The sequence below is a fragment of the Emydura macquarii genome, unplaced genomic scaffold, assembly GCF_026122565.2.
Source record: "Emydura macquarii macquarii isolate MOO-44397 ecotype Brisbane River unplaced genomic scaffold, CSIRO-AGI_Emac_v2 contig_2481, whole genome shotgun sequence".
In the NCBI taxonomy this organism is placed as follows: domain Eukaryota; kingdom Metazoa; phylum Chordata; order Testudines; family Chelidae; genus Emydura; species Emydura macquarii.
Window position 1 is genome coordinate 3660079 of NW_027132618.1, and position 17466 is coordinate 3677544.

The following is a 17466-nucleotide window of genomic DNA, read 5'->3' on the forward strand; positions in this document are numbered from 1 at the left end:
TCACATTGTAGTTCAAACAAAAGGTGTCTGAATGTTAAGCCCACCTACGTTGTAGTGTAAGTATAATGTATACAACGAAAGGCATTTTAGTCTATAGACAGATTTTCAGTCTGAAGCTACAATAAAAAGCCATCACCAAACCTGACAGTAAATCTAATTATCATGTAGGTCATTCACACATTATATGGTCCTAAGTTTATTTTCTAGATGGTTACACAGATAAAGAGAAGAAAAAAATCCTGTCTATTTTATTAGTTCAGTCAGGTGAGTGGGATCCAGGAAGATGAAGTCTTGTGGTAATATCCTGCTTCTATTGAAGTTAATCTGAGTGTTTCCATTGGCTTCAATGGGGCTAGGATTTCACTCCAGATTGAAATCAGAGTCATAAGCACACTGAAATATAACTGATTCAGAAGATCACTCCTTGGGGCTATGATTTGTGTGTTAGGGAAAATGCCTGTGCATTTTAATGAGATATTTTCTGTCCCCAGGCAGCTGCCCACTGGTGGATCAGAGGAGAGGGCAGGAATATTGTAGAAAGATATGGCATTAATGAGCCCCTTACTGAAATACTGTGTACCGTTCTGGTGTCCACACTTCAAAAAGAATATTGACATACTGGAAAGAGTTCAGAAAAGAACTACAAGAATGATTCAAAAACTAGAAAAACATGCCTTAATAGTGAGAGATTTCAGAAGTGCAATCTATTTAATTTAGTCAATAGAAGGATAAGAGGTGAATTGAACACAGGATACAAGCACCAACATGGGGAAAAGATTTCTTATGGAAGGAAACTCTTCAATTTAGCAGGAAAAGGTGTAATGAGCTGAGATCCATTGGGTGGAATCTGAAACTAGACAAATTCAGATGAGAAATAGGGCCAAAAAAAATGTAACACTAAGGGTAATAACTGTTGGAACAACTTACTTAGAGATGTAGTGGATTCTTCATCACTTGAATTCATTAAGTCAAGACTGGGTGTATTTTAAAAAGATATGCTATAGATCAAACAGAAATAGCAGGCTTTATGCCGAAATTAAGGGGTGAGGTTCTATGGTTTGCAGAAGGTCACACTAGATGATCACAATGGTCTTAAAATCTATCACTCTATGAAACAACCGGGGAGAAGAGAGAAGAAAGCAAACTGAGTCTGAAAGTGAGATATTTATGTATTTATTCATTAATATGGGATTTACCTGTTACCTTTACTCAATGGTCACATACATAGACACTACCCACTGCCAACTAAAATGTAAGAAAAGCATAGAGCTGTCCCAGAGCCCTAAACACAGCACTCTGACTTTCAACTGCTGTTTACAAACCCTTATTCAATTAGTAGCAAAAGCAGTAGGGAAATAAGACTTGTATGAACATGCCTCTACGTGGCCACATGTAAAAGACATTTATCACCACCCAGTATCTTTCCTGATGCAGTCTCTTCCTTCTTTAACTACGCAGCCCAAGCTTTTAAGGATTTTGTTTTTAAAGACTGACGAACACCATTTAAGTCATTTAGTTTTTTGTTTTCAGTTTTATAATAGCTCCTCAAAAATATGCTGTGAATTTTAAAAGGCTGATTGTTTCTTCATGGGGGGAGAGGAGCATGACCCTGGCAGAGTGTAACTTGTGGGGCTACCAAAAAAACTAATATTTTTGGTTACAAAAAGTCAAAACATTTCATTTTGACCATTTAAAAACATTCTGTTTTCAGTTTTTCATTACAAAACATTTGTTTTGAAATTTGGTCAATAAAAAAAACCCTCCCAAATAGAACTCCCTCTCCCCCCCCCCCCCCAGGCCAAAGTACTGTTGACTCAAAATGATTTTTTGTGTTTTTCAATTTGATTAAAAATTCTTGAAAAAACTGGTTTCAGTTCAGATCAATCTGGATTTATCATTTTCGGTTCGGTTCCCAAACTCTGCTCTAATTTAAATCAAGGAAGGAATGTGTGTGTTGGGAGTGGGTCACACCACCTGTCCTTGCAGAAGATAGCAATGGTGAAGTTCTACTGCACAGAAGGCTCCAGGCCAAGGTCTGAACCTTGAATAATAAAATATTTGCCTTTCTTCTATAGCATCTCAAAAGTGCTTTACAAACATTATAAGGTAGTTAAGTACTATTGATCCTATCTTGCTTATGGGAAAATTGAGGCAGAGACAAGAACAGAATCCAGATGTTTTAGCAGCTTGTCTTTAGCTTTAACTAGTCTTGTGCTTGAGCCATAAAACTATCCTTTCTAAGTATGCTCAAGGTAAGTAAAGAAGGAACATAAAGAGTTCTGAAGGAAAGCATAACTCCATTTTCCTAGAGCATCCCTGTGCGGAAGGAAAAAGGAGTCTAAGAAGAGGAAAGGGAATAAAATCACAACCAGTGGAATTTACTAGGGGATAGGCAGGAAGAAAAAATATTTACACATCAAAGCCTTTATTGTAGACCTCCTCCACTTATCTGTGGATAGAGTATGCTAAAGCTTTGCTCCTGCACCCAAACTGGGAGTCCCCTTTCTCACCTGATCTCAGCTCTTCTCTGAAGTTCCAAGACCCTAATAGTGTATAGCCAAGAGACATTCATTTATGCACAAAGGAAAATGGGCTCATGAACTGCAAAAACGTTACCAAGTTAAATATGCTGAACAGCCAAGTAGCTAGGTCTTACAATCTTCAGTCAGCTGGGATGTGGATTTTAAATTTAAATTTGCTTTCAAGGATAGCAAGAGCTAACAACCAACTCAAAGAGAAATCATGCCCTTGAAGAGATAACAGGGAACACCACTACACAATGTCTTACCAGTAAGAGGAATGCATGAGAAAAATAAAGAAACTACATAAAAGAGAGGAAAAATAACAGAGGATAGGGGGATAGTTCAGACCAACTCTGAAATAAGAGAGAATTTAGAAGTGGCTGTATGATTCAATTATACAACAGCAGTTTCAAAAATGTGCTATGACATTAGAGATATTCCCTTGCTGTAGTTTAAAGAAAATCTGGATGGAAAAACGACAGTGCATTTCATACAAGAAAACAGTCTAAGTGCTTGAGGAAAAACTGGAGATTAGAAGAAGTTTATGTTTTTGCACCTAACATGGTGATATTTGGTAACCTGTTAAAATATCTCAAAATGGTATTGGTGAGGGAAAAAATTCCTTATTCCTCAATAAGCACAGTATGGATTACTGAACTTCTTCTGAACACTTACCTTGGCTAGCCTCCCCTGTACCATACGCTGCTGCCTCTGTTCTCAGCGTGAAGCACTGAGACCACTCAATAACACCTAGTTCATTTGCAGCACAAAGCAGCCCAAAACATCAGGAAAAGAGTCTGATTTAGTGTCTTTTGGGAGAAAACCAATTGTCTTTAGCATTGTGACACTAGCTAGAGTGTTCACCATTGCTGAAGGGCCTGATCCTGAGAGGTGCTGAGCCCCACCAACTTCTGTTGGCAGATGCAGTTCTCTGAGTTTGAGAATATCCAAAAAAATCACCACATGACAGTGGCCTTTTCTTACCATTCCATAACCATGTGGAGTAAACAATATTTTCTCATGGGTGTCTGATCTGTGAGGCCTTCCTTTGGCTCCAAATTACACTTTGCTGTTCATATACTCTGATGGACTTCACTAACTAATTCTTGTAGGGATTCAAGAGTTGGGGTTGGGAGATGGTCAATGCAGCACCAATAAGTCTGTGTGATACATGGAAGTGTCACTTATAATCATGAATGTGCACCACATTTCCTTACTGTCATGATGATACAATATGGAACTGTGACCCAGTAATCCCAGGGAAGAATATATTGTAAAAATAGCAAGAAAATGCCATGCCTAAAACATAAAAATCACTCAACTGTGAATAAAAATATATCTCTGCTCCTTCACTATCTCTGCAATTTGAATGTGTTAATTAATTGAAATAATTTATCCTTCATAACTATATATTTAATCTCAAACACTTAAACACTTAACAAATCTCACCTGGTCAGAATAAAAATATAGTTTCTCCTTCACTATCATTTAAAGTTCACATTGTAAACTTCTTATTGATACATTTTGTCTATGAGCATGTGTACATTGCCAGTCATGTTATCCCAAACAGCTCAACTCTACAAAGGTTGTATCCAAAGAGAACTCAGTCCTAATTTTTTATTTCCCATTCCATCAGATAGCAACTGAGGACATCTCTATTTAGCTTAGGATGGTTGCTCTAATGACTGGGTTTCAGAAGTTCTCTAAAGGCACACATAGATGGAGTTCAAACTGATGGCCAGAGAGGTCAGAATGGGCATTGTGGGACACTTCCTGAAGACCATTTACCGCAACAGAGCTACGTGCGGTGGCTTTATTTTGTTGCAAAATCAGGGGAGTTGGGTCAGCAAGGAGAGAGAAAACAGATACTACTTGTACTGTGTTAGGAGCTCTATTTTTTCTGATAACTCATTTGATATTAAATAAAAATCTTCTGCATTTTATTAAACATTGCTTTTAATTAAACATCAATTGGCTTCAGCAGTGAAGAAATGTAGATTCTATATGGGTCCATAGTCCAAATAGTTTACACGTTTCCTTATTGGCATTCAAAAATGCAGCAATGCCTGTGAAATCCCTAAAAAAAAAAAATCTGCCCATGAAAGCAGCTCCAGAAAGAACAGTTTCTAATGTACGGAACCTTAACTTAACCTTTACTCAGTTGTGCAGTTTGGGGAAGCTTGCTTGTTATATTGAAATTCTATGGCCTGTGTTATACAGGAAGCCAGACGACACCTAGTGGTCCCTTCTGAGTTTGGAATCTAAGAATCAGTCTTGTGGAGTGGCCCAAAATGCCCCCCTCAGGAACAGGACCCCATTGCATTCAGCACTGCGCACAGGCTGACAGTCCTGCTCCTGAAAAGGTTATAATCTAAATTTGTTCTATTTACATTTGTCACTTTCATTTCCTGCTTAAGTTGACACATGGTTTAAATGTCCTCTCTAATGTTTTACAATGACATTCAGCATTAGAATTTGAGAGGGATCAAGTTCACCCATATTTAAGATATAATTCCATATGCGCAACAGTACAAACATTGTCTCACAGTTTAAATACCAGTAAAGAGAAACTCCCTCACAGCCACCAGCTTTTGTATTATAGGTCACTTATCACACCATGGCAACCCATCTTTTATCCTAATTCAACAGGTGCATCCTACCACTGGGCAAGCCCACGCAACTGAATACCACTAAATTAAAGGTGGAGAAGAAACCTAAAGATAGGTTCTGATTTGCTACTGTGGGACTCTGTCAATAACCTGGCTAAAAGCCGGAGGACAGATACCCAGCTAAAACTGAACAGCATGCAGTGTATGTGCACAACAGTGCCTTAAAACTCACCTTGCACTCTGCAGTTCTTTCTCCAGGCAGGGCCGTTCCCCCTGCACTGAGTTAGAGCAGTCTAAGAGTTACTCTAACTTACAAGGATTAAAACAGTCCCAAGGGGCTAACACTGCAGGCTGGGATCTGTGTGAAATAGAGCTGTCCCATCCATGCCTCCTTTACTCCGTCACATTACCTTTTCTCTGCCATGCTGCCTGGAAGTAGGCAGACAGAGGGGCCTAATATCCTCTTTTCCAAGAAAGGATCCTACCTGCACTAAGGTGATCCCTAAGGATGAAATACATTGGCTTTAGGTTCAAATTGCACCAGCGGTACAGGGCAAAACAGCTACACGCTTTAGATCAGGCTTTTAGACCTACAAAGAGAGCAGTCAAACTTATCATCCTAGCTGCAATTCCTCCCCCTCTCTCCTTGCCAACGCAATTCCCCTGATTTTGCAACAAAATAAAGCCACCGCACTTAGCTCTGTTGCGGTAAATGGCCCTCAGGAAGTGTCCCACAATGCCCATTCTGACCTCTCTGGCCATCAGTTTGAACTCCATTGCCCTGCAGCCATCCACCCTCCCTCTTTAAAATCCCAGGAATTTTTGAAATTTCACCTCCTGCTTGATCAGCGTGGAGAACTCACATCTCATCTTCCCAGCTGACCACGGCGGCTCCACGCATTAAACATTCTCTCGCTTGGAGCACACCGGAGTTTCTGGATCTGATCAGCATTTGGTGAGAGGAGGCTGCGCAGTCCCAGCTCCACTCCAGCTGAAGGAACTGATAGATACATACTGTCAAATTTCTGGTTTAATGGAGGAGAAGGGCTATGAGCAATGCCACGTGAAAATCAAGGAGCTGTGGCAGGAGTACCAAAAGGTTAGGGAGTCAAATACTCGTGCTGGTGCAAAGCCAAAGACCTGCCACTTCTATGAGGAGCTGGAAGCCATCCTCAGCGGTAACCCCACCTCCATCACCAAGAGACCCATGGATGCCTCCAAGAGCACGCAGTCAGTGGACATCAGACCCCACCCCAATGAAAAAGTCATTCATGAGGAGGTCCAGTTGGAAGACGATGCAGAGCAGGAGATTGGGTTGTTTCCCAACATGGGGAGCAAGGACCTCTTGTCTACCCAGGATGGTTCGAGCCAGTCTCAGCCCTTCAGCTCTGGTATGCAGGATGCAAGAGAGGGATGCTCGGGTAAGTGATTTTTTTGAGCTTATGCTGCTTGGTTACATGAGGTTCAGCTGTCCTTTGCTTTGTTGCATTATACCACTGGTTGAAGGGATAGCAATGCAAAAGAGAGTAGCTGTGTTTGCATGTGCTTCCCATTCCCGTTCAGTTAGGCAGAGCTGCGGAAAAGTGTGTTAATGCACACAAATTTCATGGGAATCATCCAGAGAGATCTCCAGGAAACTTTCCTGGAGGTACTTGCCAATCCTGTGGCGGAGATTCTTCAGCAGAGATGCTTTGTTTCTTCCCCCATTGCAGGAAACTTTCCCATGCCAATCAGCAATCACTTGCACAGGGACCAACATGGTACAAAAGCAAGCAGCATAGGGGCCTGCTTTGAACCTCTTCGCATGGAGGAGATGCACCCTAGCATCCCTGCTTACTCTCAGGAGTGAGATATTGGCTTATATGTACTTGTAGAAAATGATGGCACAATTTAAAATTTTGTCCCTATCTACCTGCATTAGTACCCCAAACAATCACCCAGAATGTTTTCCCCAGTTTGAATGGCCCCTCACCCCGGGCACAACTTACCATGCCCTGGGTGATCGTCAAGCTGTGCGCTTGCCAGGAGACAGTGAGAAAGAGGTGTATTTTACAGTAATGCATCAATGCTGTTATTGCACTCACAATAATGCTTCTGTTCATTGTTTATTGTGCTTCTACAGATGTGCCCTTGAGGGAAAACCCCTACACACCAGGAGAGCATTTGTGGCTAAGAAGAAAACAACCTGGAGGAGCAAATAGAAGATGTTCCAGAACTCCTCCAGTCCTCTGAGGTGGAAAAAAAAGAAAAAAAAAAGGGCATGGAGAGAGACAGTCTCTGACAATCAGAAAACTGATAGGCAGGAGAGGAGGGAAAATCAGGAGCAAGTGATAGCAGGTCACGAGTGCAAGATAAAAGCCATGGAGGAGCAAATGGAGCTGCTAAAGTCACTTATAATGCTGCAGATTGAATTCATGCATGCTTCCTTCCCTACCTTCTCATGCAGCCAATACTGAATTGCTTTTCATGCCCTCCCCAAACTCCACCCACACATTCCTATCAAACTCCAGGCCCATCTTGGTACCCCATTCACTTCATCCCTTCAGATAGCTTCCAGAATGACAATTGGACTTACATCCAGCTGTCATAGCCCACACTGCCTCTCACTGCTTTCTCCCCTCCAGCCCAGCTTTTCATGTGTGTTGTGAATACATGTTATTTAATAAACATACTCTGTGAAGAATAAGCAATCTTTGTTTCTTGCATATGGTGGCCGCACCTCTCATTGATACACTGTGCAAGCTGGATAGCAGTCACGGCATGGCGCAGTGCTGTTTACAAAGACAACTTGTTGGTGTTCGTTGTCAAAATAGTTCCTCAAGGCCTCTTTGATTCGAACGGCCCCTGGTTGTGTCCTTCTAATAGCCCTGACATCTGGTTGTTCATATTCAGCCAGCAGGCAATCCACCTATGCATCCCACCCAGCAGGAAACTTTTCACCCTTAGCTTCACAAATATTAAGGAGCACACAGCAGGCAGCTATAACCATAGGAATATTATCCTCATTTAAGTCTAACCAGCCATAAAGACATCGTCAGTGAGTTTTTAATCTGCCAAACGCACATTCAACGGTCATTTGGCTGCTGCTCAGACTGTTATTGAAGCACTCCTTGCTGCTATGCAAGTTTGCCGTTTAAGGCTTCATGAGCCATGGCAGTAAGGGGTAGGTTGTGTCTCCCAGGATCACTATAGGCATTTCAACATCCCCCATTAGAATGTTGTGGTCTGGAAAGAAAATCCCTGCTTGCAGCTTTCTGTACAGGCCAGTGTCCTTGAAGAATCCTGCATGATGCACCTTCCCTGACCAACCCACGTCGATGTCAGTGAAATCCCCACAGTGATCCACAAGCATCTGTACCATAGAGAAGTACCAATTTCTATTGATGTACTCCATTGCAAGATGGTCCGGGGCCAAAATTGGGATATGCATACCATCTATCACCCGCCACAGTTAGGGAATCCCATCGCTGCAAAGCCATCCACTATTTCACACACATTTCCAAGACTCTGAGTCCTTCGTAGCAGAACGTGATTAAGGACCCTGCACACTTGTGATAAAACAGCTCCAATGGTGGACTTCCTGACTCCAAACTGATTAGTGATCAACTGGAAGTTGCCAGCTTCCACACAATGTTCGCCATGCACTTCTCCACCAACAGAGCAGCTCTCATTCTGGTATCCTAGCACTGCAGGGCAAGGGCAAGCTCCAAACAGAATTCCATGAAGGGGGCTTTGCACATTCAAAGGTTCCACAGCCACTGCTCATCATCCCAGACCTGCATAACAATGTGATCCCACTACTCAGTGGTGGTGCACCATGTGCAGATGCGCCATGAATTTAAACAGTAATCTGGTGTTGTTTGTTTGCATGGCACACAGCAGGTAAGGCGCCTCAGATTCCAGTTCTGATTGGCAGCTCATGACCAGCCACAATATGTTCTGAATACTGACAACAACAGTGAAGAGCAGTGCAGCATCCATCCTTTCAGGTAGAAATGGCAGGAACTCAAGAAACTGGAGCCATTGAAAAATGCCATGAAATGCAGTCGGGACAGAAATCACTGTATCATGGAATGTTGAGCCCGCAGCCAGGATGCTCTGCGATCCTCTCTGCCTTCCCAGAACCCCTAGGGGCACAAGGTCGAGAGTTGCACAATGGAATAGCTGCCCACAGTGTGTTGCTCTCACCATCAATGCTAGAGCACCAACTGTGGATGTGTTTCAGCGACACAGTGAGTGCGGTGTGCACAAGCACAAGCGTTGGAATTACAGCACTTTTTGATCATCGCTGTAACTTGCGTCAGCAAAACTTTCTAGTGAAGACAAAGCCTAAGTGTACACAAATGTCAATGCTAATTTCCCCATTTATCATCCATTATAACTATTAGGAAGAGTAAATGAACAGCTATTTACCTTTAGCCATGTGTTCCTGATGGAAAAATGTCATTAAGCAGAGCACTAGAGAACACTTTCCTGCTTAATTCCATCAGTGAAATATCTAGTCAGCTTTGCAACAAATCCATATATACATTTAAAGAGTGTGTATGGTGGTCATGTGTCCCTGAACACTGGGAATGTCTCTGTTTTCAGAGCTTGCCTCTGTGTTTCACCCTGAACCCTATAAATTCCAGCAGACTAATCATGTGAATGAGCTGCCAGCCAGCTGAGCTGGTGGAATTGATGCCATGCTGGTTAAATGCTTATGCAGTCTAAGGACCACCCCCATCACCAACCTTGGTGCACCTTCTAGTCTGCCCTGCAAAATCTCAAAATGGGCATCCAGCTGCACCTTCCACTGTAGGCAGAGTCAGATCCGTATCCTGTCAGTTTGGACAATGCCGTGAAGGATGAGCCTGCAGACAACTCATTTGTACCAGTATTACTATATACAGGTGGCCATCTGCTGACCCACCTGGGCTGGTATCCATGCTTGTGCTCACCTCTGCTGCACCATAGGGAGGAACAGACTGTGGCAGGGCTTGACAGGAATGACACACAGGACTCAGAATAAATGCCAGAGGAAGGGAGAGTGTGGCAGCAGGAAAGCGGGGGACAGGAAGTTGAGTGCTCAAGAGAGGAGAGTAAAGGGGGAGAAGACTGAGGGATACGGAGTAAGGGAGAGAAGGTGAGCAGGGGGAAATTGAGGAAAAGAATAACACAATAAAAGCACAGAAAACATAAGATAGAGGAGCAGGCGACTTCCACTGTCTTCCCTCCACCAGTGGCCAAGTCGCTCTTATGCACATCTTCCTTGACCTCCAGCCAAATGATCTCTTCTGAAACCCTTAAATCTAAACATTTAAACTACAAATACATCCCCTATGTAATTGCATGTTCACCTGTCATTACCATTCCTATATCCCCAAAAAGGAGGGCAATAAAAATCCAGGAAACGGAGCGTGAAGGCTACTGCTGTCCTCACTTCACGCCCTGGAGCCTAGGTACTGCAGGGTTATTTTGCTGCAGTGTGGGATCTTAGTAACTTTTGCAATGCAATATTTAAATCCTTACACGAATACATATTGGTAGTAATATGTACTGCACTTAATATGGTAAAACATAGCAGTTAAATTTCTCTGTACACACCCAGACACATACACACATTTACAAAGCCTCATTGCTAAATTTGTGAAGAAAATTCTTATATTAGGATTTATTCCCTAAACTTTCATGATTTTCCATTTATTTCCAAACTATCAATTTTTGGAAGGGAAAGGAAAAGAAGAAATACATTTGTCAGTGGAAAAGGACTGTGTGTGTGTTTAAGGGACAGCTTTGACTATAACTATGCTGCAGTTTTCATCTTTGCCATCATTTTTATTCTGAGAAAAACAGAATTAATAAATAATTGATGGTCCTCTGTTATTTACTCTGTTCACCAAGAGGATGGTAAATGCCAGTGTAGAATATATTCTCAATGTTGCATTTGCATTCAGAAAAAATGAGCAATTCCACATAATTTTTTTGCTGTATTCTGCCCAGTTTTACTTTCCCTGCAACCTACTCAACCCACTCACGTGTTAACAGACATGCTTTCCCCTGCAGCACTGGCCACTAAATGCATTGGGGTCAGATTGTACTGACAAGAGATTTTGTAACAAAGGGGAAAATGTTTCAGAACTAATATATTTCTTCTAGTTTTAGGATGGATAGTATCCTTTCCTTTTTCCTGACATTTCCATATTATGCTGCACATTTTGACAGAGGACAGAGACAGGCAGACAGTCTCAAAAGAAGCAGAATGAGAACTGAATAAATTTAAAGGACTGCAGTATGTTATCGTAGCAATTAAAGATGTCTTCTTGATAACATCATCTTGGAATTAGCATGAGTTGTTTGGCTGAGAGTCACTTGGCACAGCCATTACAGTTTAATCCTTTTCATTCAAAAAGCTTTTTTATTAAATACAACAAAATCCCCATCAACAGCTCCAAAAATGACAGTATTGGCAAAGTGCTATACACTTAGCCCTGGTCTATACTACAGTTAGGTCAATTGAACTAACTCTGTACACATCTTTCCTAAAATGCAGCTCCCACCAATGTAACTTGCTCACTACATCGACTTCTTAACTCCATCTCCACAAGAGGCGTAGCACTTAGTGTCAGTGTAGACAATGCATTGCTTACATCAACTGTTACTGCCTGTCAGAAGCCATCCCACAATGCCCCACACTGACCGTTAAATCAGTGCAAGAATTTCTGGTGAACACGCACACCACTGACGCAAGGAGCATAGTGTGGAGGTGCAAAAGCAGTTTAATTACTGTGGTGTCTGTATATCACTGTAACTTAGGCCTTGTCTACATTAGAAAGTTTTGTCAATGCAAGTTACAGTGGTGATCAAAAACCAGATCACCTTGCAGCTGAATATGAACAACCAGATGCCAGGGCTATTAGAGGGGCACAATGGGGGACCATTCGAATCAGGGAGGCCTTGAAGAACTATTTTGACAATGAGCATCAATAAAGTGTCTTTGTAAACAACACTGTGCCATGCTAAGACTGCTATCCAGCTTGCACTGTGCATCAGTGAGGTAAACTACCGTGTGCAAGAGACAAAAAAAGATTTGTCACAGAGTAGGTGTTTATTAAAAAAATACTTATTCACAACACACAGGAAAAGCTGGGCTGGAGAGGAGAAAGCAGTGATGGGCAGCGTGAGCTATGACAGTTGGGTGTAATTCCAGCTACATTCTGAAAACTGTCTGAAGGGGTGGAGTGAATGGGGTACTGGGACGGGTCCAGAGTTTGGGTGGTGTTTGCGGACGGCATGGAAAGCAGTTCTGTATGGACAAATGGGGGGTGGAGGAGGAAGAGCAGGAATTCAGTCTGCAGCATTCTGAGTGACTTTAGCAGCTTTGTTTGCTCCTCCATGGCTTTTTTCAAGCACTCATGACCTGCTATCACTTGCCCCTGGTTTTCCATCTTCTCCTGCCTATCAGTTTTCTGACTGTCAGACCCAGTGTGTCTCCATGCCATTTTTTCATCTTATTTCTCCCTCAGAGGACTGGAGAGGTTCTTGGAACATCTCCTCTTTGCTCCTATGGGGTGGTTTTCCTATAAGCTGCAGGTGCTCTGCAGGTGTGGTGGGGTTCCCCCTCCAGGGCACATCTGTAGAAGCACAACAAACAGAAGCATTATTGTGAGTGTAATAACAGCATTGATGCATTACTGTAAAAGACACCTCTTTCTCGCTGTCCCTTGGCAAACACGCAGCTTGACAATCAACCAGGACATGGTGACTTGTGCCTGGGGGAGGAGGCACTCAAGCTGGGGAAAACGTTCTAGTTGGTTGTTTGGGGGTATTGATGCAGGTAGATAGGGACAAAATTTCAAATTGTGCCATCATTTTCCACAGGCAGGGGCCATATAAGCCAATATCTCACTCCTGAGAGTAAGCAGAGATGCTAGGGTGCATCTCCTCCATGCAAGCAGCTTCAAAGTGGGCCCCTACGCTGTTCGCCGGTGTGCCGTTTTGGTCTCTGCACAAGTGATTGCCGAATGGCAAGGAAACGTTTCCTACAATGGGGGAAGAAGCAAAGCATCTCTGCTGAGGAATCTCCGGCAGAGGATTGGTGAATACCTCCAGGAAAGTTCCCCAGAGATCTCTCAGGAGGATTCCCGTGAAATCTCAGTGTGCATTAACACACTTTTCCACAGCACTGCCTAACTGAACAGGGGAATGGGAAGCACATGCAAACACAGCTACTCTTGTGCATTTCTATCCCTTCAACCAGCTGTATAATGCAACAGAGCAAAGGACAGCTGTACCGCATGTAACCGAGCAGCTTCAGCTCAAAAGAATCACTTACCCGAGTTCCACTCTTCTGCATTCTGCATGCCAGAGCTGGAGAGCTGGGACCGGCTCAAACCCTCTGGGGTTGAGAATAGGTCCTTGTTCCCCATGTCAGCAAACAACCCAGGTCCCTGCTTCACATTGTCCTCCAACTCAACCTCCTCATCCATGACTTCTTCGTCAGGGTGGAGTCCAGCGTCCACTGCCTCCGGGCCCACAGAGTTATCCATGGGTCTCTTAGCAGTGGAGGTGAGGTCACCACTGAGGATGGCTTCCAGCTCCTTATAGAAGCAGCAGGTCTTTGGCTCTGCACCAGAGCGACAATTTGACTCCCTAACCTTTTGGTACCCCTGCCGCAGCTCCTTGATTTTCGCACGGCACCGCAGCTTGTCCCATTCATAGCCCTTCTTCTCCATTAAATGAGAAATCTGACCACAGGTACTGAACTTCCTTTGTCTGGAATGGGGCTGGGACTGCCCAGCCTCCTCGCCCCATATGTCTATCAGATCCAGAAGCGCCGGTGTGCTCCAAGCGGGATAGTGTTTGGTGCATGGAGCCTCCATAGTCAGCTGGGAAGATGCGATGTGAGCTCTCCACACTGACCAAACAGGAAGTGGAATTTCAAAACTTCCCGCGACTTTAAAGAGGGAGGGGCGGATGGCTGCAGGGCAGCAGATTCAAACTGATGGCCAGAGAGGTCAGGATGGCATTGTGATACACTTCCTGGAGACCATTTACTGCGACAGAACCAAGTGCGATGTCTACGCTGATGCTTTGTCGCTAGACGTTTGGCACAAAAAGCTCTACCCCTCTCGTCAAGGTGGTTTTATTCTGTCGCATAATCAGGAGAGTTGGGTCGGCGGTGGGAGGGGTGGAGGATGGACTGCAGTATGCTCACCACTGTTTTGTTAACCAAAGTCAGCTTTTTGTGCCAAAAGTCTCTAGTGTAGACCAGGCCTTAATTTTGTAGTGTGGACTTGCTCTTTGGCTCCTGTAACATTCCATTCACCCACCGCTTTTTAACATTTTAAGCATGTGCAATCACTCTCCCTTCTTTTAAAGAGACAAAAAGAAATGAAAACCCATGGATCATCACAGCTAACTAACCCAGGGTGGAAAAATCAGAACCAGAGTCTCTGGTGCCCTCCTGAAGACAAAGCCACAAGATGGTAAAATAAATGTCCCAGTACATGTATGTGGCTTGTAAAGGGAATGGATCCAGGTCAGCAATCTCACCCGACTTCAACCTACACCCTCCTCCTCTATCAGGTAGGCTGCTTGAAAGCCTTGATTTTCATTGCCTCCTTTCCCCTGTTGCATTCCCTGTATCCTAAACCCCTTATTATTACAAGATGTGGGTAGGATAGAAGGTGCAGAGGAGAGTTAATGCTGGTTCTATCAGCAGCCATGTCTCATTGCACATCCAGCCAGTCCCCAGGAAAGCATGCTGCAGAAAACAGTCTCTTCCCAGCTCAGCCCATGCTGCATTTATGATGATGAAGTACAAACTACTAAGAACTCAGATTGACTCTCAGATTCCAGGCACTACTTACAGAACTGGTGACTAGAAGGAGTCTACTTCAATCGTGGAGAAATCACACATTTTCACAGATTGGTCATGGCACAAATAGCGGCCAGCAGCAGCACAGAAGTAATGGTGGCATGGTATGGTACTGCCACCCTTAATTCTGCACTGCTGCTGGAAGGAGGCGTTGCCTTCAGAGCTGAGCGCCCGGCCAGCAGCCTCTGCTCTCTGCTCTGCCTTCAGAGCCCGGTGGCCAAGACCAGATTTCACAGTCCGTGACATGATTTTCACGACTGCGAATCTGGAAGACCCCTAACAATCAGACTCCAAACAAAATCTTTTTATTGTGAATTGAGTATGTTTTATACAGCATCACTGAGACACAATGAACATGAAACCCCACAGTGCCAATTTTGCAGAGCAGAACCACACTTTAAACTTAGATGGAGTTCTAGAGGAAGAAATCTTTCAAACCCTCAGTTTTAGGCTCCTTTGCCCCAGAGTCCCACTGACCTCCATGGAGTTCCACATCTGCGGAGCCCTGGGCACAACTGAGACCTTAGGATTATGGTACCGCAAACTGATACTCATGGTGACTAGTTAAGGGCGATGCAGGGATACATATAAAATGTCTATAGTCCACTCTATCAGCCAGTTGTCAGTTTCTGGGATGTGCCATTGCTTCCATTATTTCTGCATCCACACCTGCAGATCTGGACAAGAACAACTTGGCAGCTGGGAGTCTCAGGTACCTCCCATATGTGAAGAAGACTACCACTTTATTCTCTGATCAATGCAAATCAATTACCTATGAAGTTGGGACCAGGTCAGTCTGTTTACCAGAAAAGAACAGACACACATTTTTCCCCACCCATTATACACATACAGATTTACATGCATTGCAGCCAGGTGCGTACAAATCATTTGCCAGATTTACCTTGTGTACGTGTCTCAAACTCTTACTCGTATAGGCAAAAGGTATGTTTACACCTCCTTCGTTACTCTCTTTGGAAGTAGGAGGCTTCCAAAGTCCCTGGGACAGAAATAGATGCTAGAGTAATGTCCCTCTTACTGCTGTTGATTCTGCAGGGAGTTCCTCTGAGGATGCACCTGGTTCACTGGAGCCACTAGCTAGACTGTATTAGGTTGGAACTTTGGTGCAGGTTGTTTGTTCCAGCTCCGTACTTTGGAAACTTTTACTGCCTGTTATGGCCCATTGCACTTTAATAGATGTCTTACATTCCTTTAGGAGGGAGATATTTTAAAGGGTTTTTTGCAATATCATTATGTTTTCTACCATTTTCCTATTATGTATAGTGTCTATCTAAGTTGGTGGTGCCCATCCCAACAGTATCTGAGCACTTCACAGTCTTTAATATATTTATCCTCACAACTTCTCTCTGAGATAGGAAGTGCTATCATCCCTATTTTATAGCTGGGAAATCTGTCGCAAAGCAAGGAACTGAACCTGGATCTTTCAAGTGCTAAGATAGTACTCTAACCACTAGATCATCCTGTGTGCGTTTTATATAAGGGAAATCTTCATTAGCGGTCAGAAGAGTAGGTCATAGGACACACAGTTGAGCTATTCTGATTTCATTCAATAGGAGGCAACCACACACATGCACACTAACCAGTTCATCAGAAGAGGATGATTTGGGGCAGGGAACAATTTCAGCAAATACCACCAATGTGGCCACTGAAAACTATCATTTTTACAACTAAAAAGCTAAAATAATATGTCCAGAATCTGGAATTATAGGGATGCTTCTTTGTTACCATAGGTCATTACTGTCGAAAGATAATCAGGAACAGAAGAAAACAAAAAAAAACTTGCAAGGAGAATTTTTCCTCCTATTTGCTGCTTGTTTATTTTGAAAAAACAAATATCAGGGGAAAAAGTGTAAAACTCCACGAATCACACATTAAGATTTAAAAAAAAAAAGCCTATAAGACCATCAGGAAAAAATATGAAGTCCCCAGATTGCATTTCTCCCCAGAGCATTATAAAATCCACTGAGCTTACATGAGATGGTGGTTTCTCTAAAAAGATGCAGTACAACTTACAAGTAGAATAGCATGAATACCTGGCATGGCAGAGATTCTCATGGTAACTGCACATTTGTAACAGTGAATCACAAAGTAAACAGGTGGATAAAACCAAACATTGTAAGTTAATTTGTTAGGCTGCCCAAGAACTATTGCAAAGTAGTTAGGTCTGATCTTGACAGATGCTGAGCATCCTCAAGTCCCATTATTAGCTCTACTGGAAATTTCACCTCAGTCAGAACTGCAGGATCAAGCACAAAGCCTGAACCCTGTTGAGTTGGGTTTTTTTCTTGGTTACCAACTTCAGAACCTTACAACTCCTCGGTCTCATGGGATGTCACCGTTAGTAGGCTGCTTAAACATATGATTAGATTGGAACATTTGGGTTCTGACTTTCTAATCCTTGCTTTCAGAGGTAGGCCCTCCAACTTCAGTGGGACTACTCATGTGACTAAGGACTGTT

General features: G+C 43.2%; 1 protein-coding gene across 5 annotated transcripts in view; it reads right to left on the reverse strand.

The window, feature by feature from the left end:
- Positions 1–17466, reverse strand: part of SLC44A5 (solute carrier family 44 member 5) — a 162805-nt gene that overhangs the window by 65886 nt on the left and 79453 nt on the right. The window lies entirely within an intron of this gene.